Here is a 27,746-nt window from a genome sequence, read left to right as displayed (position 1 = left end):
TTAAGAGACAATATACAAGAGCAAGTAAGGAGCATCATTAAACCTAACATCTTTGTGGTATTTAGCATTTTACAAAAAGCACTTTTCTGGACATTATTTTATTTAATTCTTAAAGCAAATCCTGGGAAATGAGTGGTTATTATTCCAATTTTACAGATGGGTAAACTGAAATGTAAAGAATGAAGTGACTTGCCTGAAGGCACAGGGCTAATGGCAGCAGCTGCTAATACAGTCTCCAAGTCTAATCCTTTCCCTTTTACACCATAAAAATAACATAAATCATTCATTTCCCCCAAGGAATTCATTCATTCATTCATGTATTTTCTTATTGAAACCTTCCTCTTCTTTTAGTCCTAGCTCACATATCACCCCTTCCAACTGGGAAGTTCTTCCCTCTGTACCCACATAATCTTTGCTTATATCTCTCGAGCCCTTGTCTTAAATATCAGCTGTGTCCATTAAGAACAAGTATATAAGGCATAGGGACTCTCTGAGGCCAGGCACCATTTCTTTTTTGTCTTTCTACTCTTTGATGCCTAGCATAATGTCTGAAACAAAGTTTCTGAAATTGAGAATGTCATAGGCTGGTGATAAAACTAAACATATATACAAAGCAATTATAGTAAAATGCAGACAAGATCTATGCCACAGATGTGGTGAGACAGCCCTTCAGGGTTTCTGGGAAAGCTTCTTGTGGGGAAGGTGACGATTGGATGAGGTCTTTAAAGATGACCAGCAGTTCACCAGACAGGAGTGATAACAGAGTAGTAGTGAAAATATTCCAGGGAGGGACACCTGGGTGGCTCAGTGGTTGAGCATCTGCATTTGGCTCAGTGTGTGATCCTGGGGTCCTGGGGTAGAGTGCTGCTTTGGGCTCCCCTTGTAGAGCCTGCTTCTCCCTTTGCCTATGTCTCTGCCTCTTTGTGTGTCTCTCGTGAATAAATAAATTTTAAAACAAAAACATTCTAGGGAGAAAGAACAGCTACACTGCATCTGGGAATTCTCACTTTGGGAGGATATTGTGTTTTCCAATGGAGTTCTGGAAGATCACAGACTCTTATGGTATCAAAGAAATGAATGACTAATAGTAGAAACAGAGGAAGGAAACAGAGCAGGTATCTCATATGAGAGGCAGTACAATACAGTGATCAAGAGTGAGGACTCTGGATCCACTCTGCCAGGTTTCAGTACTTGGCTCAGCCACTTATTATCTGTATGACCTTGAGCAAGTGGCCTGTGCCTCAGTTTCCACATGTATAAAATGGGGGTAATAATAGTGCTTACCTCACAGGGTTGTCACAACAACCAAACTGGTTAGTATATATAAAGTGCTTAGAAAAATACCTGATATGTAGTAGGTATTTTTTTTAAAAGATTTTATTTATTTATTTGTGAGAGACACAGAGAGAGACAGAGGCATAGGCAGAGGGAGAAGCAGGCTCCATGCAGGGAGCCCAATGCGGGACTTGATCCCCAGCCTCTGGGATCATGCCCTGAGCCAAAGGCAGACACTCAACCACTGAGCCGCCACCCAGGTGCCCCTGTAGTGGGTATTATATGTGTTTGTTATTATTATTAATTATTATAATTACTTAATGGCCCTGAAATTTAAGCAAGTCAGCAACTATCTACTTATCTCTTTGTAAAACTGGCCCTGAATTATGGGAAAAACTGAGTTGGCAAAGACCCCAGTTAGAGGAGAGAGAGTTAATTATTGTATCCCAAGTCCATCTCTTTTTTTTTTCTCACTATCTTTGATCAGGTCTTTATTTAAAATTAGGTGTCCAAAATGATTTGACTTTTATGGAATAAACAAATACAAGTTTTTAGGCAGAGGGCTTTTTCTCTTTTGTGGTGGGTTTCTTGTCAGCTGCTAGTTTCTTGGTAGCTGCAGCCTTTTTTCCTACCAAAGTTTTCTTTGGCTTTTTCACACCAAGAGCCTTCTTTCCTTTCTTCCCTACCATGGTCTGGAACCCCCTTCTCACCTGATTTGGCTTCAAAGGCTGCTGCCACCTTATCCATCTGGAGTTTGTGATTCTTGGCCTGGCGAAGAATGGTGTTCCGGCGCGTGGTCTTTGCATACAGGTTTAGCTTCTACATAATTCTTAGGTTCTTCAGTGGATTCTTCTTCAGGACTCTACGATGAATCTTCTTGCCTGGTGCTCGGAGGGCTCTCTGGATCTCTGGGATTTTCAAGATTCTGCTAAATTCTGTATTAAGCATGTTATGCATGGCAAGGTTGTAGTTACTCTTGAGGCAGGCAGCCTTATGCCAAGTGCCATACAGATTGTCTAACTTGCAGAAAGCACTTTCAGTCCAAATGCAGAAGTGTCCCACATGCCTACCAGGAGCAAGTTTCAGAATGTTTAGTTTGCTTACATTAAGTAAAATAATTCCAGGGATGTTTCTGAAGGCCTTGATGATACCATTGTCTTCATTGTAGATGATGCAGGGTCCCCTGCACTGGATATGATAACGGTTTCTCATTTTGCCCTTGTCAGCTCTCATTCGCTGAGAGGCATAGACCTTTTTGATATCATTCCAGGCTTTAAGTTTCTTAAGAAGCAAAACAGCCTCCTTGGTCTTCTTGTAGCCTTCAACTTTATCTTCAACCACCAAAGGAAGTTCAGGAACTTCTTCAACATGATGACTTTTAGACATGACTAGTGCTGGTAAGGCTGAGGCAGCCAGGGCACAGCAGATGGCATATTGCTTTTGTGTTGTGTTCACTCTGTGGTGCCAACGGCGCCAGGTTTTGGTTGGTGCAAACATGCGGCCTCCACGACACATATTTCCAAGAGCACTCTGGCCAGAACAGTGAGTCCCACCCTTCGAACTCTGGGAATTCCAGTCACAGCTCTGCCAGTACCCCAAGACTCAGCACTGGTTTGATGACTTGCTAATTCACTGACAGCATATGGCTGTCTGTTGTTTTTGTGCAAGTTGGTGTGAACAAAGTTCACGATATCGGGTTGAATGGGAGCCTTAAACACAGCAGGCAAAGTAACATTTTTGCCAGATGATTCCCCCTTTTCGGAGTATACAGATATCAATGGATGAGCACACGCCGTCGTGGGGAGAGGAGAGGAGAGGGCGCAAGTCCGTTTTAGCCACCAAAGTCTGTAATCAGGATTTGGGATAGAGCAACATGTCCCAAAGTGGGCTTTCATTGAATTATTACTATTTGGAATTATTTGGGAAAAAATTTCATGGTCAACTAAGTTAAGGAAACTGTATTAAATAGAGGCAACTAGATTTCTTAACTGTGGGATTTCCCAGAGTATTAATAGATTAATATGCATCGTGAATCACTAAAAGAAAAACAGAACATGCAGCACTTTCTAGTTTCCCAAACCATGTTTTCCTCTTCCCTCTCTCTCCTTCTCTCCCCCTCCCTCTTTCAAAATCTTTTGGGATTAATATTTCATGGCATCGGTTTGGGAAACATTTGTACCAAGCACTCCTTTGCTGTCAGATAATCATCTCAAGGTCCCAAACCAATCAAGACTTATTTACGCAGACCTCTTTTGCCTGCAGGAACAAGAGGATGCCATAACCTAAGAGATACATTAAGGAGAAACATGAATTACTGTTATAATTTGTGGTTATAAAATCCCAAGAATATCTATGCCTTTGTCTGAGGCTGTCTTTGTTCAGACTTCAAGCTGACAAAATTCTAGGAATGATCTTCCTATTTAGCATGACATTTTGCAAATCTCCAGGGTCTGAGCATGTGACCCTTTCCCTGGCATCTTACTAATTTGGGCATCATCTGGGCCTCTTCATGGAGAGAAATGATTGAAGAAGTACTACGGCTGGTGCCCACACCTCTTTATTTATTTATTTTTTTTATAAATTAATTTTTATTGGTGTTCAATTTACCAACATACAGAATAACACCCAGTGCTCATCCCGTCAAGTGTCCCCCTCAGTGCCCGTCACCCATTCACCCCCACCCCCCGCCCTCCTCCCCCTCCACCACCCCTAGTTCATTTCCCAGAGTTAGAAGTCTTTATGTTCTGTCTCCCTTTCTGATATTTCTCACACATTTCTTCTCCCTTCCCTTATATTCCCTTTCACTATTATTCATATTCCCCAAATGAATGAGAACATACACTGTTTGTCCTTCTCCGGTTACTGTGGCCAAGTTCAAAAAGGGTGTTGCCTGAGTTCTCCTCTGGGATTTTGATGGAATCTTGTCTCACATTTAGATCTTTCATCTATTTTGAGTTTATCTTTGTGTATGGTGCAAGAGAGTGGTCCAGTTTCATTCTTCTGCATGTGGATGTCCAATTTTCCCAGCACCATTTATTGAAGAGAGTGTCTTTCTTCCAGTGGATCGTCTTTCCTCCTTTATCGTATATTAGTTGACCATAAAGTTCAGGGTCCACTTCTGGGTTCTCTATTCTGTTCCATTGATCTATGTGTCTGTTTTTGTGCCAGTACCACACTGTCTTGATGAACACAGCTTTGTAGTACAACCTGAAATCTGGCATTGTGATGCCCCCAGATACGGTTTTCTTTTTTAAAATTCCCCTGGCTGTTTGGGGTTTTTTCTGATTCCACACAAATCTTAAAATAATTTGTTCTAAGTCTCTGAAGAAAGTCCATGGTATTTTGATAGGGATTGCATTATACGTGTAAATTGCCCTGGGTAACATTGACATTTTCACAATATTAATTCTGCCAATCCATGAGCATGGAATATTTTTCCATCTCTTTGTGTCTTCCTCAATTTCTTTCAGAAGTGTTCTATAGTTTTTAGGGTATATTTTGAGAACCATTTGAATGGTAAATGGTTCTCTAACCTTTTATTTTCAGGTTGTAGGTGTCCTTCTGTCTAAAATGAGTCTCTTGTAGACAGCAAATAGATGGGTCCTGCTTTTTTATCCAGTCTGAAACCCTGCGCCTTTTGATGGGGTCATTAAGCCCATTCACGTTCAGAGTTACTATTGACAGATATGAGTTTAGTGTCATCATGATATCTATTTAGTCCTTGTTTTTGTGGATTGTTCCACTGAACTTCTTCTTAAAGGGGAGTTTTAAGAGTCCCCCTTAAAATTTCTTGCAGAGGTGGTTTGGAGGTCACATATTCTTTCAGTTCCTGCCTGTCTTGGAAGCTCTTTATCTCTCCTTCCATTTTGAATGAGAGCCTTGCTGGATAAAGTATTCTTGGTTGCATGTTCTTCTCATTTAGGACCCTGAATATATCCTGCCAGCCCTTTCTGGCCTGCCACGTCTCTGTGGAGAGGTCTGCTGTTACCCTAATATTCCTCCCCATGAAAGTCAGGGACTTCTTGTCTCTTGCTGCTTTAAGGATCTTCTCTTTATCTTTGGAATTTGCAAGCTTCACTATTAAATGTCGAGGTGTTGAACGGTTTTTATTGATTTTAGGGGGGGAATCTCTCTATTTCCTGGATCTGAATGCCAGTTTCCCTTCCCAGATTGGGTAAGTTTTCAGCTAGGATTTGTTCAAATACATATTCTGGCCCTCTGTCCCTTTCGGCGCCTTCGGGAACCCCAATTAAACGTAGGTTTTTCTTCCTTAGACTGTCATTTATTTGCCTTAATCTGTCTTCATGGTCCCTTAATTGATTGTCTCTTTTTTCCTCAGTTTCCCTCTTTGCCATTAACTTGTCTTCTATGTCACTCACTCGTTCTTCCACCTCGTTAACCCTCGTCGTTAGGACTTCTAGTTTGGATTGCATCTCATTCAATTGATTTTTAATTTCTGCCTGATTGGATCTAAATTCTGCAGTCATGAAGTCTCGTGAGTCCTTAATGCTTTTTTCTAGAGCCACCAGTAGCTGTAGAATAGTGCTTCTGAATTGGCTTTCTGACATTGAAGTGTAATCCAGATTTTGTAACTCTGTGGGAGAGAGGGCTGTTTCTGATTCTTTCTTTTGAGGTGAGGTTTTCCTTCTAGTCATTTTGCTCAGTGCAGAGTGGCCAAAAACAAGTTGTATTGGAACACGGGGGAGTATCACTGGTCCGTCTAGCTGGTCTTCTGGGGGAGGGGCCTGCTGTGCTGATTCTCAGGTGTTAGCACTTGGGGGAGCTGCTCTACCCCTGCCTGCTGCAGGGCTCAGCGGGGGTTGTTTACCCCGTGGGGCCCCAGGAGGAGCAGCCGCAGTTGCTATGGCAACTCTGGAAGCCTGGATTCAGCCTCCGCAGGAACTACGGGGCTCGGGGCTCTCGGTTCTCCGTCTGCAGGGCCTGGAGGCTCCGGGGCGGGGCCGCTGATCTGCTCAGCTCGGGGCAGGAGCGTCCTCGCTGTCCTGGGCCCTCCCGGCCTCTGCCTGTCCCAGGGGGAGGCCGGATCCTGGGCTGTGTCCCGGCGCCCTGTGCTCCGGGGCCTGCGCTGTTGGATTCGCGCTCCCGCCCCGCAGCTCCCTCCCTGGAGCCGCTCCCGAGCCCCTCCGAGCTGCTCCGGTCGGTCCCCGCCATGCGCGCTGCAGCCCTTAGGGAGCTCGGCGCACTCTCCGGGGGCGCAGGTGTCTGTTAGTGTCCCCGGGAGTCCGAGGGCATCCCCGCCCTCCTGGGTCCTGCTCCACCTCCCTGCGAGCCCCTTTCCACCCGGGAAGGTTGGTGCAGCTCCTGCTTCTCCGGGACGGGGCTCTCCTGTCCTGGGGACACTCGCCCCGGCCCTAGCCCAGCTCCTCGCGGGACCCCTCCCCCTCGGAGGCCTTTTGTTTCTTTATTTCTTTTTCCCCGTCTTCCTACCTTGATGGAAGCACGGACTCTTCTCACTGTAGCGTTCCAGCTGGTCTCTCTTTACATCTCAGGCCGAATTCGTAGATATTCAGGATGGTTTGAAGGTTATCTAGGTAATTTGGTGGGGACAGGTGATTTGGGGACCCTGCTCTTCCGCCATCTTGCCCCTCCCTCTCCACACCTCTTTATTAGTACTTCCATGCTGAAACACCAAAGCCATATGGAGAAAGTTCTCTTATTAGGATGTTATTTCTTTCCTATAACTTTATCTTAAAGATTATCATGACTTTTTGTTAATGCATAGCTCTGTGAATTTGAACACATGTATAGATTTATGTAAACAAATCAGGATATAGAACAGCTCCCTCATCCCAAAACCATCTTTTTGTGTGCTTATTCAGCACCATCTGTATATCTATTTTGGTGAGGTATCTGTTCAAATCTTTTGCTTATTTTATTGTAGTTTTTGAATTGTTGGTTTTCTTGCTGCTAACTTTTGAAAGTTCTTTGTACATTCTGGATACAAGTTCTTTGTCAGATATGTGATTTGCAAATACTTTCTTATACTTTGTGGCTAATCTTTTTATTTTCCTGACAATGTCTGTCACAAAGCAAAAGTTTTACTTTTCATTCAGTTCAATTTGTCAATAGGAGAAAAAATTTTCTTTTAAAGATCATGCTTTTGGTGTCATGTGTAAGAACTCCGCCTAACCCTTGGCCACAAAGCTTTTTCTCCCATGCTTCCTTCTCAGAGCTTTATAATTTTAGGTTTTACAATTAGATCTATGATCTATTTTGAATTAATTTCTCTATTAAAAAATTTCTCTATTAGTTGGGCAGTTTATTTTTTTTATTTTTATTTTTTTTAGTTGGGCAGTTTAGATCAAGATTAATTTTCTTACATAGGGATATATCATTTGTCCAGCACCAGCTGTTAGAAAGACCATTTTTTCTCCCCCCCCCTTTTTCTTGTTTTTTTTTAAATTCTTTTTCTTTTTTTTTAAAGGATTTTATTTATTTATTTCATGAGAGACACACACACACACACAGAGAGAGAGAGAGAGAGAGAGGCAGAGACACAGGCAGAGGGAGAAGCAGGCTCCACGCACGGAGCCCGACATGGGACTCGATCTCAGGACTCCAGGATAACGACCTCACGCCCTGGGCTGAGGGCGGCGCTAAACCGCTGAGCCACTCAGGCTGCCCCCCCTTTTTAAAAAAGATTTATTTACTTATTCATGAGACACACACACACACACACACAGAGAGAGAGAGAGAGAGAGAGAGAGAGAGAGAGGCAGAGACGCAGGCAGAAGGAGAAGCAGGCTCCATGCAGGGATCCTGATGCGGGACTCAATCCCGGGACTCCAGGACCATGCCATGGGCTGAAGGCAGGCGCTAAACCACCGAGCTACCCAGGGATCCCCCATTTTTTTTCTCCCTTAAATTGCCTTTTCACTTTTGTGAAAAATCAATTGGTTATGTTTTATGTGGTGTATTTCTAGACTCTATTCTGTTCCATTAATCTATATGTCTGTTCCTCCTTACTACAGCATTGTCTTGCTTAATTGAGATTTATAATGCCTTAAAATTGGGTAATGTGATTCCTTCAATTCTATTATTTTTTTTCCAAAATTGCTTTGTATTCTAGTTTTTTGCCTTTCCTTATATTTTAGCACCAGCTTATCTATATTTGCAAAAATCCCACTGGGATTTGTGGGATTGGATTAGGTTAAATCTGTAGATATACATGGGAAAAAAATGACTTCTTCACTAGGTTATAGCTTCCAATCCATGAACATGGTATATCAGTTTCTCCAATTATCCAGGTTTCTTTCATAGTTTCCTTATTTTATCACTTTAAATATTTTCTGACCTTTGGCCAGAAATCTGGCAATTTATCTATTCTGCTCTGCTGCTCACTTCCAATGAGTACACCTAGATGTGGGATCAAGAAAGAAAAAAATAAGCAGGTTTGCCCCACCTTTTTAGGACCACATCTCTTCTGATCAGAAACTCTCAGAGTTTCAGGTTCCTGCAAGTCTCTATTGCCACAACTATCACTGCCATTGCCACACAACCTAGTGCACAGAAGCTGAGAAAAGGAAAGAAGAAAAAGAAGAAAACACCAGGCAACACCCTTATGTTGCTCCTACCGCCATAACCAGAAGACTTCTCCCTGTCTATATGAATGTTTTCTTCCAGGTTGGGGCTGTGTTGAGTCCAAGCTGGAAGACATTGGAGTAAAAACTGAAGTGGCAAACTCTCTTTCAGTTTAATTGGAATTCTAGTCTTTTTTTCCTAATTTGTATTTATTTTTCAGAGACCTCAAATATCTGCTTCAAGCATCATGTTTAGGACTTATAGTTGCATTCAGTGGATCAGAGACAATAGAATGAGCTTATTCGATCATACCCAGAACAAAAGCTCCTTTGATATTATTTAAATAATAAAACTTAGGATCTAAGAGATTAAGGAAACATCTTTAAGGTTACATAGTAAGTGATGAATCTGGGATTGGGACCACATTTGAAATCTGCGTGAGTATGATCTATACAAATAGTCTACACGTTACATATTTTTTTAAAGAATTTTATTTATTTATTTACGTTACATGTTTTATTTTTTTTAATTTTTATTTATTTATGATAGTCACACACACACACACAGAGAGAGGCAGAGACACAGGCAGAGGGAGAAGCAGGCTCCATGCACCAGGAGCCCGACGTGGGATTCGATCCAGGGTCTCCAGGATCACGCCCCAGGCCAAAGGCAGGCGCCAAACCGCTGCGCCACCCAAGGATCCCTACGTTACATGTTTTAAAAGTCAGGTTTATTGAGGTACAATTCAATTACAGTTAAATCACCTTTTATTTTATTTATTTATTTTTTAAAGATTTTATTTATTTATTCATTCATGAGAAACACACACACACACAGAGAGGCAGAGACACAGGCAGAGGGAGAAGCAGGCTTCATACAGGGAGCCCAATGTGGGACTTGATCCCAGAACCTCAAGATCACAACCTGGGCTGAAGGCGGCGCTAAACCACTGAGCCACCTGGGCTGCCCTAAAATCACCTTTAAATAGTGTATGGTTTAATGAGTTTTCACAAATATATAGTTATGTAACCACCAGTATAACCAATGTATCAAATATTTTCATCACTCCAAAAGATTCACCATGCTCCTTTCCAGCTAATTTCTTATCTGTATCTCTAACTTTTGTCAACTACTGAAATGTTTCTATCTTTATAGTTTCATCTTTTTGAGAATGTTATAATGGACTCATATGGAACACAGGCTTTTGTCTCTGGCTTCTTTCATTTAGCATTAATATTTTTGAGATTCATCCACTGTGGGCATGTGTGTGTGTGTGTGTGTGTGTGTGTGTGAGAGAGAGAGAGAGAGAGAGAGAGAGAGAGAGAGGCAGAGACACAGGCAGAGATAGAGAGAGACAGAGAATGAAGGAGAGAATTTTTTTCTTTTTTTAATTGCCAAGTAGTATTCTGTTGTATGGCTAGACCACAGTTTGTTTATCCATTCACCTGCTGATGGAATTTGGACTAATTTGTTCTAGTTTTAGAAAATTATGAATAAAGTCTATATTCTTTTTTAAAAAGAATAAATTTTATTTATTTGAAACAGAAAGAGAGAAAGAGAGAGAGAGATAGAGCAAGCACAAGCAAGGGGGAGGGATAGAGGGAGAGGGAGAAGGAGAAGCAGACTCCTGGCTGAGCAGGGAGCCAGATGCAGGACTCCAACCCAGAACCCTGGGATCATGACCTGAGCCAAAGGCAGACACTTAACTGACCTAGCCACCCAGGCGCCCCTAACGTCTATATTCTTGATCACTATACAATGTGTCCTAGAATAACATAGTTAGATTTGAAAGGAATCTTCAAGATGGAATGGCTTATTAACCCCAGTAATCTTAATGACCCTGTTCCACAGACCCTGTGCTAGGCATTTTATACACTCACATTGTTTCTTTGTTTACAATGTTTAGATAACTTTCCAACCTTCTCACCATGAAGGACCCATATTTGTGAGTTCCTGGTGATGTATTTATTCAACATAATGAGTGTATGTTTGCATTTATATGTCTGTGCCAAGCACTGGCTGGACCCTGGGAAACAGGGAAAAATAGGGAAAAGAAAAGACATAGTCTCTACCTCAAAGTCTACAATCTGCTGTGACTATATCCTATGGACTCTACCTTTGAAATAATTTCTATCACACAAACTGCATCATTAATTAAGTTTAACTCATTTCCTTCATCTGTAGAACACTTGGGGTAAGAGTAAGGTCATAGGATTAGCAAACAAAATATTTCTGTTCCCACTCTTATGCTTTGAGAGGTGTATTCATTTGGATGCTTTCTGTTACATGAAACAATCTGGCTTCAAAGTAGCTTAAAATAAATTCAGAGGTAAAGTAGGCTTATTGCAGCATTCACAGTAGTCCAAATGTGGAAACAACTGATGTGCTTGTTAATGGGTGAATGGATAAAGAAGATGTGGTGAATATATATAATGAAACATTATTCATTCATGAGAAAGGAGATCCTGCCATGTGTGACAACATGGATGGATTTTTTTTTTAACATGGATGGATCTTGAGGACATTCTGCTAAGTGAGAAAAGCCAGAGAAGACAAATACTGTATGATGTCACTTGTATGTGGAGTATAAGAAGCCAAACTTGTAAAAACAGAATGAAATGGTGGTTGCCAGGGACTGGGGGGTGGAGGATTAAGAGCAATGTTTCTTAAATGTACAAATTGCAGCTAGTAGTAATTAAGTCCTAGAAGATTTAATGCACAGTATAGTGAATATAGACAACAGCTTTATATCATAATCACCAAACTTGCTAAGAAATGAGATATTAACTCTTCTAATCACAAGGAAGAAATGGTAATTATGTGACATAATAGAGATGCTAACTATCACTACAGTGGCAATCGTATTACATGTATAAATGTATCAAACCAACATGTTGCACACCTTAAATATAAACAATGCTATGTTAATTATATTTCAATTAAAAAACAATCTGCTACTGAGAAGGAGAGAAGGGACAATAAGAATGGACAGTAGGTTGGTGTGATGGAAATAATGTATGTTTACCACACTTTTTCCTTCCTGGCACCCGGAAAAACTATGTTTCTCAGTTAGATTGGAGTCCTGTGATTGAGATCTGGCCAATCACAGGAGGAGGCAGATGAAGTGATGTGAACCTCTTCCAGGCATCACTCTTTAAAAACATCTCATGCACCTTCCTATACTCCTTTTCTTCCCTGTAGTTAAGTTGGCATACTTGTGATAAGGGTGAAGGCTATCTAAACTACCCTGGACTGATATGTGAGCAAGAACTAAACTTTTATGGTGTTAAACTCCTGGGGGGTTATTTAGTACTATAGAATAGCAGAACTAATCCTGGTAGACTAGTAGGGCAATGGTTTTTAAAGTGTGGTCCTCAGGGGTACCTGAATGTCTGCCTTTGGCTCAGGTCATGATCTTAGGGCCCTGGGATGGAGCCTCCGCATTGGGCTCCCACTTAGCAGGGAGTCTGCTTGTCTCTCTCCCTCTCCCTCTGATCCTTCCCCTGTTTGTGCTTTCTCTGTCTCTCTCACAAATACACACATACATACATTCATACATAAAATCTTAAAAAAAATAAAGTGTGGTCCTCAAACCAGCAGCTTGGGCATTACCTGGGATCTTGTTAGCTGCTAATTTTTCTGGTTCCCTATCCCAGGCCTATTGAAAAAAAATATTTGGGTGGGGGGCAGGACCTAGCACCCTGTGGTTTAACAAGCCCTCCCGGTGATTCTGTGGCATTCTACTGTTTGAGAACCCTTAATTTAGGGAATTAAAGGTGTCAGAAATGGCTCTCTGGTCTTCTCAGCTGCCTTGTAGCAGGTGCCATGTTCTTCCTCTCCTCCCCCAGCTGCTGAGCTTGATTTCAGTTGTCATAGAACCTGAAGACACTACTGCTTCAGCTGTGATGACATGTTTATCTGCCATAAGTACCTGTGCCCATTCAGGTGTGACATCCTTCTCTTCTTCTCCAGATGTAGGTGTAGTGGCCCAAGCTCAAACTACTGTGCCCTTTGCTGGCTCTGAAGTACTTCTCCAGTTGGCTTCCATGGTGACAGTCCCCTCCCCTGCACCAGTAGCACTGTTAAGCAGCTTAAACCCATTCCTCCATCTTCTGTAAAAATTATAACTAATATCCTGTGAAGCCTGATGTTTTTTTATTGCCCTGGGCAGGCTTTTGGAAGGTAAAAGAATAATTTTATTTGGAAACATTGAAAGTAACCAGAGGATCTTTTAAATTACATTTGAAGTCCACAGGGGTCCTAAGACTCTGAGCTAGAAGTACCACTGATCTAATCCTACTCACCTCATTTTAAGATGAAGCCATGAGGTTCAAGGAGGTGCATGGGCCACCCCAGTGCCTCTAAATTAAGTACCAATATCTTTTTTTTGTACCAATATCTTTAATGATGTTTGACATTTAACGATCAACATGCTATCTTTTTTTTAAGATTTTTATTTACTTATGAGAGAGAGAGAGAGAGAGAGAGAGAGAGGCAGAGAGGGAGAAACAGGCTCCATGCAGAAAGCCCGATGTGGGACTCGATCCCGGGTCTCCAGGATCACACCCTGGGCTGAAGGCGGTGCTAAACCGCTGGGCCACAGGGGCAGCCCAACATGCTTTTTATTTTTTATTTTATTTTTTTAAAAAGATTTATTTATTTATGAGAGAGAGAGAGAGAGAGAGAGAGAGAGGCAGAGACACAGGAGGAGGGAGAAGCAGGCTTCATGCCAGGAGCCCAACGTGGGACTCGATCCTGGGACTCCAGAATCACGCCCTGGGACATGCTATCTTTAAAAACATAATGGTATGTTTAGGTAACTGTAAACATTCTTTCTTTTAATACTTATAAGATACACATAACATAGAATTTATCAGGTGAACCATTTTTAAGTGTACAGTTCAGCAGCATAAAGTATATTCACATTGTTGTACAACCATCACCAGCACTCATCAGCAGAAGGTTTCATCATTCCAAATTGAAGCTGTACCTGTTAAACTCACCCTCCATTCCTTCCTCCTCTAGCCCCTAAAAATCACCATCTAATTTTCCATCTGTATGAACTGGACTACTCTAGGTGCCTTGCATAAGTAGAATTATATAGTATTTGTCTTTCTGTGACTGATTTACTTCACTTAGCATAATGTCCAAGTTTCATCCATATGGTAGCATGTGTTAGAATTTCTTTCATTTTCAAGGCTAAATAATATTACATTGTATGTATAGACCACACTTTATCTATCCATTCATCTGTCAGTGGACACTTGTGTTGCTTCCCTTCATTGTTTGCCTGCTGGGAATAATGCTGCTGTGAACATAGGTATACAAATATCTGTTCAAGTCCCTGCTTTCAATTATCTTGGGAACATACCCAAAAGTAGAGTTGCTGAATCATGTAGTAATTCTATTGAATTTTTTGAGGAATTGCCATACTTAGTATCTGTCTTTTTGAGTACAGTAGGTGTGAAGCGGAATCTCATTGTGGTTTTCATTTGCATTTCCATAATGAGAAAGGGTTTCACATTTTATCCAAGGTTTTTCTTCTAAGAGTTTTATAATTTAAACTCCTGCATGTCTTTGATCCATTTTGGGTTAATTTTTGTATATGATGAAGTAAGGTTCCAACTTCATTCTTTTGCACGTGGATATCCGTTGTTCCAGCACCATTTGTTGAAAGATAAGTTTGTTCTTCCCTGAATTATCCTAGCACCTTTGTAAAAAACCAATTGATCATAGATGTAGGGGTTTATTTCTGAGTAGCTACTTCTATTCCATTGATCTATATGTCTATCCTTAGGCTAGTACCCCACTGTCTTGATTTCTATAGTTTTGTCTATTCTGGATCCCTTGAATTCTACATAAATTTTAGGATCAACTTTTTAATTTCTGCTAAGAATCTGGGTTAGATTTTTTTTTTTGAGAGAGAGAGAGGGAGGAAGGGGAGAGGGAAAGAGAGAGAGAGCCTTTTTTTTAAATTTTTTTTTTATTTATGACAGTCACAGAGAGAGAGAGAGAGAGAGAGGCAGAGACACAGGCAGAGGGAGAAGCAGGCTCCATGCACCGGGAGCCTGACGTGGGATTCGATCCCGGGTCTCCAGGATCGCGCCCTGGGCCAAAGACCGGTGCTAAACCACTGCGCCACTCAGGGATCCCCAAGAGAAAGAGCCTTAAGCAGGCTCCACACTCAGTGCACAGCCTGATGTGGGCCTAAATCTCACGACTCTGAGATCTGAACCAAAATCAAGAGTTGGATGCTTGACTGACTGAGCCACTGAGGCCCCGAAGCCAGCTTAGATTTTTTTATAAGGATTGTACTGAATCTGTAGATCATTTTGGAGAGTCCTAATTATTTCACAGAGTCTAGTTTTTGTTATGGTTGAGGCAAGCACAGAGAGAATAAAGAAATCAGCTTCTCAGTCTCAGACGTGATCCTTGAAAGGACATTGAAGTACAAGTGGAAGTCAGTGAGAAGAAAAGCAGGGGTAGAAGGAAGCATCTGAGACTGGTGAATAAGCATGTACGGAGCCTGGAGTGTGTGTGTGTGTGTGTGTGTGTGTGTGTGTGAGAGAGAGAGAGAGAGAGAGAGAGAGAGAGAGAAAGAGAGAGAGAGAAACAGGGACAGAAAGATGAGGGACATAGAAGAGATAAAGAGATAGACAAGGACAGAAGGAAAGATTTAAGGGGGCTTGGGAGAGAAAGAAGAGAGATGAGACACAGAAAGAGATTGAAAGATATTGAGACTAAGAGAATGAAGATAGGAGATGAAGCATTAAGGAAGTGCAAGTAGCTCAGTTCTGTGGAGTAAGTGGAATAAGTGCTGAATGATAAGTCTGGAGAGATAGCAAAAACTGAATCATGAAGGACTTCTAAAGGCAGACTTAATCATTTTCCTGGTTTATGGAGTCAGGACTATTTATTGTGTGCTCCCACTGTAATGGAGAGAATGAGGCTTTGGGGCTAGAGTTAACAATGTCAGCTCAGGCCTTGTGTTCAACAATCCTTGTGTATTCACCTTTCCCCAGAGAATAGTTACCAGAGCAAATGGCTGCAGATCCCTTTAGAAAAGGACTAGGGGATCATTTCTGTGTATACTGGCTGTGGTGTTGCAAAGGTCCTTCCTCCCGGGGACCTAGCCTCCTATTCAGTCAGTGGATTCTAGGTCCAAAACCTGACCCAGGTCTGGAACTGGGCAAGGGATCAGACTTTTTCTTAAGATAACTGTCCTAAGCCTCCAGATCATTCCTCCTTGATTTCCTCTGATTATACAAGCTGCCTATCTATTTTGCCCAAGGATGTTGTGCACTATTAACTAGCTCTGTGGGTCAGGCCCCTTGGCTGCCACTCCAACCCTGCTGTTTACTATGATAATTGCATCCACCTGGCTTCTGGAGATTAAATGCCACCACCTGGCCTCTATTTTGGGGTCTTATCCCCTCTGCTGCTATTAGTGAACCTAGATATTGCCATTCCTTCCTGCTCTTAGTCTTGGCTTATGGAAGAGCCATTTATCACAGAATTTTTGGTGATGCCAGTGTCCCCATCACCAACCCATTCTCCAAGTCTTGGTAAGTGGTGTAGCTTCTGGGCATTCTATGGAATATAATCTTCTCGTGTGTCTTTTGGTGTGTCATGGTACATCCACTTCCCTGAGCATTTTAATAGTATCTTCCATGGTCAGCCACGGCAGTTACAACTTCACTTTGCATGGGCCATCACTTTTTCCATGTTTTTCATAACCATTTAAAGGAGAATTTGTATCATCTCCTGGAGTTCTCTGCCAGGGTGTAAATTCCTGTATTAGGAGAGAGTGCTTGGCAATCAATAAATACTCTGGAATCCAATCTTGTGTTCTTGATCATAAGCCCCCTTGACCAAACATTCTTGGAATGTTTGGTATTGGAATGTATTATAGCTCTTTGGGGGTGTAGCCTGCTTCCTTCCCTACTGGCTCTGCCATGTCACCTAGCTATAGGCCTGGTGGCCAGGACAGGAGGTGGGGATAGATCCTAAGTAGAGGTATTGGTTGTAGAGAGTCGTCTCCATGTTTTCCATGTAAGAGGTGGGGGGAATGCTAGCTCTTAATAAGAAGGGTGGACCACTTATGCTGGCTCAGGGCTTCTAGAGGAAGTCTGGATCAGATGTCGCCTTCCTGAGTGTAAGAGGCCCATGTTTTCCCAACCCCGGCCATAACCTTGAGTTGACAGATCTGCCTTGATTGAGTAGTTAATCTTCCTTGGAGCTTGGACATTCTGACTATTAGGTCTGGGCCTGGTTCTTGGTCTCCACCCTTCTGCTGCTGTAAGCTATCAGGAGGTCTCTTGGCTTTCATATGTAGCTTTTCTCTTTTCCTGGGCTTTTTACAAAATTTAAAATCAATTTGCCAACATATAGTATAACACCTAGTACTCATCCCATCAGGTGCCCTCCTTAGTGCCTGTTACCCAGTCACTCCTCACATGTAGCTTTCAATTGCCTGTTGATCCAGCAGCTTTTCATGATCTCTATCAAAGGCATCAATGGTGTTATGCAATAACTGTCTGTAGGTTAAATTGTGGCTCCCAAAACATCTGTGTACCCCAAACCTCAGAATGTGATCTTACTTGGAAATAGGGTCTTTACAGGAATAATTAAGGATCTTGAGATGAGATCATCCTGGATTAAGGTGTGCCCTACATCCAAAGCTGATGTCCTTTAAGAGAAGGGACAGGGAAATTTGAGGCACAGAGGGAAGGCAGTGTGGGAAGATGGAGGTAGAGGTTGAAGTTATGAAACCTCCATGAACACCCATGAAGAGAGACACATGGAGCAGATACTCCCTCAGAGGCTCCAGAAGGAACCAGCCCTGCTGACTTTTCAATTTGGGGCATTTGGCCTCCAGAACTATGAGAGAATATGTTTCTGTTGTTTTAAACTGCCATGTTTAAATCACGTTTAAACCGTTTGTGAGGGATCCCTGGGTGGCGCAGCGGTTTGGTGCCTGCCTTTGGCCCAGGGCGTGATCCTGGAGATCCGGGATCGAATCCCACATCGGGCTCCCGGTGCATGGAGCCTGCTTCTCCCTCTGCCTGTGTCTCTGCCTATCTCTCTCTCTGTGACTATCATAAATAAATAAAAATTAAAAAATTTAAAAAAAAATAAATAAACCGTTTGTGGTGATTTGTTACAACAGTGCTAGGACACTACTGATCCATCCAATCCCTCTGTTCTCATGGCTACAATAAGCCCATACTTCTAAACACCTAATAGATCACACCAGCTCTTGTTTCCATCAGTACATGCCATCCCGATTCATCACAGGTGAATGTTTTAACAATTGGATCATCAGCACCTTGTGCTGAGGGCTGTCTGTGCTCCACCTACTGTTAGTGATGGAGTCTTCACTGGTGAGTGATTTAGGTCTAAAGCCTCATCTATTGCCTGTTTTCCGAGACCTCTCCTGCTACCAGCTGTTGCAGATTAGATTCTCTGTAAGCAGTTGCTGAGAGAAGGTTTGGCATGCAGGATATTTAATAGGGATCACTAGCTGTGGCAGAGAAAGGGTGGATGTGGATTGGGTAGAGGGAAAAATTGAACTGTAATGCAGACATGAGAAAGACTTAGCCAACCCCCCTGGGGCTACATTGCAGTGGGTCCATTTCCATTGATCCCCACCTACAATCGGTCTTTGGATGAGGACAAGCCCTGAAGCCAACCTTGCAGGAGATGACAGCAGGAGATGCCCCTCCTTTTAAGGGGCATATGGGCAGCTCATATCTGTGTTCACTGCTTCAGCATAAAGGTGAAAGAAGTTTTATCCTCATTAAACAGTTGAGAAAACTGAGTCTGACAAAGGCTGAGTAACCACTAGCCCACCATTGGCAATTAGCAGAATCAACCATGAATCTTCCAGAAAGAAGGAAACTAAGATTGAGGGTTACTGTGTGCCAGGCACTTTAGGAAATTTCACATGTATTTCCTCTTGGGTCCTCATAACCTTTAAAAGCATTCATTACTTTCGCTAATTTTAGAAGGGAACTGAAGCCTAGAGGAGTTAAGTATTTTGCCCAAGGCCAATGGGATTGGTAAGAAATAGAAATAGCTAGAATTTGAACCTAGGTCTATGTGATTCATAATCCTTTAAGAAGCCAAGAAGGAACATTGCCTCTCATGTTCTTATAGTCAAAAATCCAGAGAGGAGCATTCCATAATTAGCTGGAGCTCAACTATTATCTAGTGAAAGGCAAAGTGTGTTTCTAGTCTTTATTTAGAACAACGGGATTGCAGGCAAAATCTGAATCAGATATCATCTGGCAGCTTTGCAGGAGGCTCCTTGTTGGAAGGTTTGATTTCTTCTTGGATGATGTGGAATGAGATAAGTGGTTAGTCATACATGTGACAGAAAAACAAGACTGGCTTACTGGAAAAAGCTAGAAAAAAAGGGCTTTTTAAAATAAGCACTGTTTGCTATGAGAGAATTCTGGTGTTAGAGTCAGAAAGGCTCAGATTTTTAAAATAATTCTTTTTTCTGATTACAAAAGTAATTTATGTTTATTATACAAGGATACTGAGCAGCAAATAGAAGAAAATTATAATCATTTAGATCTCTACCACAGAGATAATCATTGCTAACATTTTGACGCTGAGCCTTCTAGTTTTTTCTCTTGTGAATAAATACCCACTGATATATCTATTTATGTAAAATATATATGTGCATTTACATATAATTATGTTTTATAGGTCTTATTTTTACCAATATGGTACCTATAATGTACAGATTACTTTTTAAATTTACTTTTTTTCAGATTACTTTTTTTTTAAGATTTTTTATTTACTGGAGAGAGAGACAGCAAGACAGAGGGACAGGGTACAAGCAGCAGGGAGGATCACAGGAAGGGGGAAAAGCTGAACAGGGAGCCTGCCGTGGGGCTTAATCTTATGACCCCAGGATCATGACCTAAGCCAAAGGCAGACACTTAACTGACTGAGCCACCCAAACATCCCCCAGATTACTTTTTTTTAATTTATTTTTAATTTATTTATTTATTTATGATAGTCACACAGTGAGAGAGAAAGAGAGGCAGAGACACAGGCAGAGGGAGAAGCAGGCTCCATGCACCGGGAGCCTGACGTGGGATTCGATCCCGGGTCTCCAGAATCACGCCCTGGGCCAAAGGCAAGCACCAAACCGCTGCGCCACCCAGGGATCCCTAGATTACTTTTTAAAATAGTATCCTTTTGTCTGATTAAAAAGCCAGACATGTTCACAGAGAGAAGTGGAAAATACAGAAAAATAGAAGAAAACAGAATTTATCTTTAATGCTACTTTCCACACTATTGCCTGATATTTTTTAAAATTAGCGCTAACAGCAGTTTAGCGCTTGCCTTTGGCCCAGGGCGTGATCCTGGAGACCTGGGATTGAATCCCACGTCCGGCTCCTGGTGCATGGAGCCTGCTTCTCCCTCTGCCTGTGTCTCTGCCTCTCTCTCTGTGTGTGACTATCATAAGTAAATAAAAATTTAAAAAAATAAAATTAGCGCTAAAATGGAGCTCTTGAATCAAATTTACAAGATCCTCTTTTTTTTTTACTGAGATTTAATTAATATATAACATTGTAGCAGTTTAAGGTGTACAACATAATTTGTTGCATGTATATATTGTGAAATGAATACCAGAATAAGTTTAGTTAATGTCCATAACCACTCAGTTACAGATTTTTTTGTTGTGATGAGAACTTTTAAGATTTATTCTCTTTGCAACTTTCAAATGTAATATACAATATTAGTAACCATAGTCACCATGCCATACATGACATCCTCAGAAATGATTTATCTCATAACTGGAAGTTTGTACCTTTTGACCCCCTTCACCCATTTTGCCCACCCTAACCCACAAGACCCCAGTGTTGCTCCACTGCTTCCTGTATAACCAAAGGCAAATCCCTAATTTTCTCTTGCAACCTCAGTTTTCTCACCCAACAAAAGGAAATTATGATAGTGCCTACATCACAATGTTGTTGTAAGCAATGCAGATAAATCTCTCAGTGTTGTGCATGGTACATCATAAGTAGTCAAATTTGTCTGTCATTACAAATACAATTATTGCTTGTTATTATAAGAGGAGAACATATTTAATATAATAATAACTACTTTGGGTGCCCTTTGTATTTTCAATTTATCCTTGACCCTTTCCAAATCTACCCCACTTCATTATTTGGCCATCAGCTAAGCAACTGTTTTCAAACTATATCTTGTGTCAGAATGGCCTGGAGGGCTAGTTAAAACACTGCTGAGCCCTACTCTCAGAGTTTCCCACTCAGTAGGTCTGAGGTGGGACCCAAGAATTTGCATTTGTAGCATGTTTCCTGCTGATGTCCTTGCTGCTAACCACCAAGCTAGATAATCCTGGGACAAATTATCCCAGGAAAGGGATGCGTTGGCAGAGGAAAGAATGCTGCTTCTGGCTTTTGAGTTCCCAAAGCCTAGGCTTTCAAGAAAATGAAAAGAACTCAGCTCATATTCTGATACATTTGAGAGAAGAATTTGAGGACTCATATCAAGGCCTCTTGTCGTCAAAACTGCAGAAAGGTTTTCTGTACCAGGAGAGGAGAGAGACAGAGAGGGCATGGAGAGGTGGAGGGTTTGTGGATTTGGACCTGAAAGAACCATGTGGACAGGAGCTGAGCCAGTCTCTGCTCACCATCCAGCTTCCACCTGTATGAATGCTGTCCCTTACCTATAACTGGAAGAATTTGGGAGATGAGTCAGTGTCCATGGGCTACCCCACCTCTTTTTTTAAGGGTTCTGCTGTCTTTTGCTTGAGGACTTCTTTCAACAGCACCCAGTGAGTTCCTGTGGGAGTAATGCTCACCTGCACCCCAGGACTTGGCTCAGTCTCTGTCCAGCTGCTTTGTACAGGGCATGGAGTAACTATGGCAATACCTCCCCTTAGCACATTCATAGATACTCTTAATCCATCTGAGATGGAGAGTGGGGGCTGGCCTTGATCTGAAGGCCCAACATCCATAGAGAACCCCATAAATTAGTCTCCTTAGGTTTCTTCTCCCAGTCTCTGACCTGAACATGGGCAGGTGTTGGTGATTCCATTCCCCTCTAATCATCTTAACAGGTGCTACTGGTTTGAACTCACTGGTGGATGTAAATAAATCATAAATAGTGACTCAACCAATAGTGGATTGAGTTTTGGAAGGGCAGGGACTGCAAAAAAGGGGAGAAAGGGGAGAAAAGTTACATTTTATTGAGCATCTACTATCGACCATCCTCATGCAAGACACTTTCACCTAAGTATCTCATTAAATCTCCACCACAGCTCCAACAAGCATGTGCAATAAACCTTATTTAACAGAAGAAGGAACTGGGAATCAGAAAGTAGAAGCAACAAGTTTAGGCCACTCTGAAAAATGGAAAAGCCCATACACTATGAAGATTCTTTACCTGCCAGGATGTTTTCAAACTCCAAGCATCTTCTACTTCCCAGGGCAATGCCTCCTGTCTGTCTGGATCATGGACTGCATCATATACAGCCTGAGGCTTCACTTGGCAAAGGAGGGTGCATGGCATGCTTGGCAACTTGCCTTAAACCAGTTAGCAATGACAAGAGCTAGACAGGACATGTAGAATAAAGTCACTTACTAGCTTCATGTGTTCTTGGGCAAGGGACAACCTCTCAGTTTCTACAACTATAAAATGGGGATAAGCCTATATATCTTATATGGCTGTTGTGAGGGCCAAAGTTGATAACACTTGAAAAATGGAATTGACACCTGGAGAAAGAGTGAGTGGACTCAGAAAAATTTGCATCTTGTCCCCTTTTCTAGGCTATGCAACCTGGTATTTCTGAATCTGAATTTTTTCATGGGATTGGAAGAATTGAGTGACAAATGTTAAACGAAAATATTTTCCACAGTACCAGTAGATCCTCAACAACGTGAATTTACTGATTCTGCCCTTCTCATCTTGAAGTGATCAGTAGAAGATGGATGGATAGATGGATGGGCAGATGGGTGTATGGATGAGTGAGTGAGTGGATGGATGGGTAGATGGGTGGATGGATGGATAAATGGATGGGTGGATGGGCAGATGGAGGAGTGGGTGGATATATGAACAGATGGGTGGATGGATGGGTGAATTGGTAGATGAATGGATAGATGGATACAATGGCACTGTACTTATACTATAGGTTTTCGCAGGACATGTTACCCTTCTTTACTTACGTTTGCTTTTTTTTTAGCACCCACAAAAACTTCCTGAGCAATAGGTGTGATTATCCCCTGTATACAGATAAGGAAACCCAGAAACTGAGGCTCAGGGAGGTTGAGCAATTTGTCCAGGATTTGTCTACTGGGAAGTGACAATGCAAATATCAAATCCGAGTCTGTTTTAGTTTGAGAAAAGGAATGGGAAAAGAGAGGACAATAAAAAAGATGAAAAAGAAATGACATTCTTGGTGGATATCCAAAGGTAGAAAATGAATAGAGATTAACAGAACTCAATTTACCATACATTACCTTCTGCATTCTTCACATTAACATTGCTATTAATGATTTCTAGGTGGTACAACTTTCTTCAATTAAAAAAATTAAAGCATAATTTATATATAGCAAAATCCACTCTTTCAGTGTTCAATTCTACAGGTGCTGACAAACATATACAGTTGAATAACCACCACCACAATCAATATATAGCACAGCTCTATCCCCCACTCAAATTCCCCAATCTCTCCACTGATGGCAGCTTCTAATCTGTTTTCTGACCTTATAGTTTTGCCTTTGCAGGAATATCATATAAGTGGAATTATAAGATATTTGGCCTTTAGAGTCTGGCTTAATTCACTTGGCATATCTGCATAGTACATCTCCAAATATTTCCTAGGTTCAGCCTCTTGATTTTAATTCTCATAAACTCTTTGTTTTTTTTTTTTTTTGGCTAGGATACAGGGAAAAGATTCTGTAATTTTCCAAAGGCAATTTCTCTTTAAACAGTGGAAAAAAAGGTAAAAGGTGGAGAGAGAAGGAAGGTGAGTTGTTTTCTCTTTAAATCTTCTATGCCAAAAACAAAAAACAAAACAAAACAAAACAAAAACAACAACAAAAAAATAAATCTTCTATGCCCTAGGAAGCACAGCATAGAGTCTGGTTAACTTTTCATAATGTCAGACACAAAAACCCGCTTAATCCTAGGTGATAAGTCATTCCCAATTAAACCTTCAGGAGACTTTTTGGAATTGAGGCAACAATAAAGAGAAATGAATCTTGATTTTAAGCAATGTAAGGACTAATCCCCATAAATAAGGTACTTGCTTGGAAGCCATGTGAGAGTGAATTGGTTGGAAGCAAGCAGAACAGGTAGGAAGTGACAAGGATAATAGAGGATGTGGACTTTCATTGGCTAGGGGACGTGAAGACCAAGGGGGAAAGTTCTGTATCCATCTATCTTTCCATGAACCCATTAATCATTCATCTATTAATCCATTAATTCAACAATTATTTTCTGAGCATATATATACATACAAAAGTGAACAAAATGTAGTTCTCCTGCTTCTCCGTGGGGTCACATGTAGATACACTTGTGAAGGACATACACTGCATAACTTACATCATTGTCTCTTGTGAGCTGTGCAGTGTATAACGCATGCTGCTCTGCCACAGTCTAGACAAAAAGGAAAACAAGTAAACAAACATTGTGGTATAGTATTTAAGATAAGTAAGAAGGGAGACTGTGTAAGCAGAGGAGAGGGGGTACTTAATCAAGTCACTGGACATTGGAGTGGATTTCACTTAATGCTTCCTGGAGAAAGTAATATCTAAACAGAGCCCTATGGAAAAATGGAAGTTAGTGAGGTGAAAATGTGGGAATAAAAAGTCCCAAGCAGAGGAGACAGAATTTGAAAAGCCCAAGAGGCTTTCCCTTGCTTGGTACATCCAGGGATCTGTGAACAGTTTATATGGTTGGAATGAAGAAGGAGGGCTAGTCAAGGAACATGACAGATTGATTTAAAGAGAGGGGCCACATCAGAGGAGGTCCTATAGGGGAGGCTATGAGCATGGACTTCATCTTGAGGCCATTAAAGACCAATGGGAGAAGGATGTGGCCAGAGTTGTTCTTTGGTATGATCACTGTGGCTTCTGTGTGGAAGATAGGTTGGAAGTGGACCAGACAAGAAGCATGGAGTTTGGTTAGGAGGCTTGGGATGAGAGGGCCTGGAGTGAGGTTGTGGTAGTATGGTAGTAGGTCTGGGAAGAAAGGGACAGAGATGAACTCTATGCGGAGGTAGAATTGTTAGGATTTGGTGATTGATCAGATAACAGAGACGACAGAGAGGCTAGGAATGAGAGGTGGCTTCAGGTTGCTGGCTTGACCCTTGGGGAGACAGTGGGGCCATTTCCTGAGCTGAATGACGGAGGTGAGGTTTGTGGGTAAGATGATGAACTCCATTTGGTATATGATGAGACAGGTGCCCGTGGGAACTACAAGTCTTGATGAAGGTAGCATATAGAGCTCCAATGCCCAGGAGGGTGATATGGGGGTCTTCATCCTCGACAGCCATTGGAGGTGATCCTCCAGGGTCTTTGTGAGGAGTGAGAGGAAAAAGAGACCTAGAATAGACCTCTAGGAAGCACTGAGTGTAAGAGACATGTTGAGGTCAAGGAGAGGAAGCCAAGGAGAGCGACCCCATTTTCTTCTTCCTGCTGCTTCCTAGGTTGTCAAGTTTGGCTTTGGCCAATATAGAGTGGGGTCAGGGTGATTTCTGAGCTCCAAAAATATTCATCATAGCACCCCCAATAGTTGTCATAGAGCCTGGCAAGTAACGGTACTTATCTGATGGTGGTTGAGAAAAATGATTGAATTAAAAAGTGTGACTATAAAGCATGAAGACTTTAAAAACAATATTCCAGTGTTTATACATCTAAAAACATGCTCCCTGCAAAGCAGTTGCCTTATGAATATTTATATCATATAGGAAAAGCCTCTTAAAGTATGCAAGCAAAGGCAGATGCCGCTTAGAAAATGATCTACATATCTGACTACATGAAGTAAAAAGTGTAATTTAGAAAAACTAAAGATTGAAAGGCAAGTGACAAATTAAAGAAAGCAAAATATAGGACATACAAAAGGTGGGCTTTCTTACTATATAAGCATGCCTAACAAAAAGAAAAAGATAAATATTTCAACATGAAAATAACCAAAAGTTATGAATAGGCAACAAATGCAAAATAAGAAACTGTAAAAAAGTTCCATCTTATTAATAGTCAGAACATTCACCTTAAAATAAGATAACATTGTTCACTTACCAGCTTGGCAATGAATTTTGAAAGTTTTAAAAATATATGTACTCTTTCATCCAGAAATTCCACGACTAGAAATTTGTACTAAGGCAATAATCAGGGGTGTGCAAAAATATATATAAATATGAAAATATTCATTGCATCATAATTTTAGTAGCAACAAAATTGGAAATGACAAAAACAATGACAGGAAATCACAGATGACTTTCTTTTCTATTTTCTACTCTTTACAGTAAAGATAAATGGCCTTTGCAATTTAGAAAACAAATAAATGCTGCTTTTTTAAAAAGGGGAAAAAACCCTGTCACCTTACCTACAAATATTCTTTTGGAGGGCTGCCACTGTTCAGAATCTTCCAGGGCCCACCGTGCCGCAGTCTTGAGACCTAGTATCTGAGACATATAAGAAATTGATCCTATTATTCCTTAAGCTTCACTTTATTTTGGGTCAAATACAGCCATGATTCAGTTCCATCACGCATCTTATTCATCTGCTTCTATATCAAACGACTTTAGGGTCTTGTGAAAAATCACTCTCCTAAAGTACGGAAATTTCCCCCTCACTGAAGAAATGCAAAGGAATGCTGTTTGGATTTTAAGAATATATATATATGCTTATCATCATGCTCAGCATATGGAGCTCAATAAATAGTAGCAGTTGTTATTCTCATTTTCTTATTTGGTTTTATTTATTTCCTCAGTTGTCTAGGAGGCCAGATTGCTGAGGCCAGATGGGTGAATTCTCCAGCCAATGCTTTTGAAAAATACTGACTCATTCCATCACTTTTTTTGGGTGGACACTCAGTAGCCTCCCACTTTAAAATATCAAGACTCCAGGAGCCAGAGTAGCAAATGAATAATGTCTAATCAACTGCCTTAGCAACAGCCACGGACTATCGGAGTGGACATTGAGTAGTTCCAAAATACGCATCTATGTATGATCTTTGAGGTAAAACGTGGAGTTTGGAGCCGAGTCTTGGTCTGCCCTCCACTGCCTTCTAGTGGTGTGGAGGGGGAAGTGCTGTCTTGCCTGTTGGTACCACTTAGGGAAGACCGTGGGTTGCATAGTGTCACCTTTAGAGGAAGCCTAAGCTTGTCTTCTCCAACTCCAAAGCTGAGTCTGGTTGGAGGTGAGAAGATAAATGAAATCTTAAAAACAGGCCTTGGAATATGACAGACCTTTGACTTAAGCTTTATCACTTACTTGTATGACTTTGTTACTCTCTGAGTTTCATACTCTGTTAAAAATGGTGATATAATAATGACTGTTTCATAGGGGTGTTTTATGATGGATCAAGATAACAAAAATAATCACCTAAAATAATGTCTGATGCATTGCTCCACAGATGGTACCTCTGGTAAAAGATTCAAAGCACATAGTTAATAAACGCTGCTGGGGTTGGGGGGGGGGTAAAGAGATCATAAATAAAACTGGCTGGGGGGGGTTGGTGAGGAATTCTCTTGGTTTTTTTCTTTCCTTAAAATTTTAGGATTGCACTTTTCTCTCTTCCCTCTCATGAATCCAGTGCTGGGACTGCATCCCCTACAGGTAGGCTCTGGTCCCTTGGAGGACCTATCCATGTTGGATAGAGTGGAAACGAGGGGTAGAGTGGATGGCTCAGGACAGCAGCTCTGCACAGAGTCAGAA

General features: G+C 41.4%; 1 pseudogene; it reads right to left on the bottom strand.

Annotated features, from left to right (window-relative positions):
- Positions 1 to 1,826: 1,826 nt before the first annotated feature.
- Positions 1,827 to 8,876, bottom strand: LOC129521634 (60S ribosomal protein L4-like; annotated as a pseudogene).
- Between the last annotated feature and the right edge of the window lie 18,870 nt (positions 8,877 to 27,746).

This window comes from Nyctereutes procyonoides, unplaced genomic scaffold, assembly GCF_905146905.1.
Source record: "Nyctereutes procyonoides isolate TBG_1078 unplaced genomic scaffold, NYPRO_anot_genome, whole genome shotgun sequence".
NCBI lineage: Eukaryota > Metazoa > Chordata > Mammalia > Carnivora > Canidae > Nyctereutes > Nyctereutes procyonoides.
The sequence above is the reverse complement of the archived record's forward strand: the minus strand, read 5'-3'. Positions and strand labels throughout refer to the sequence as shown.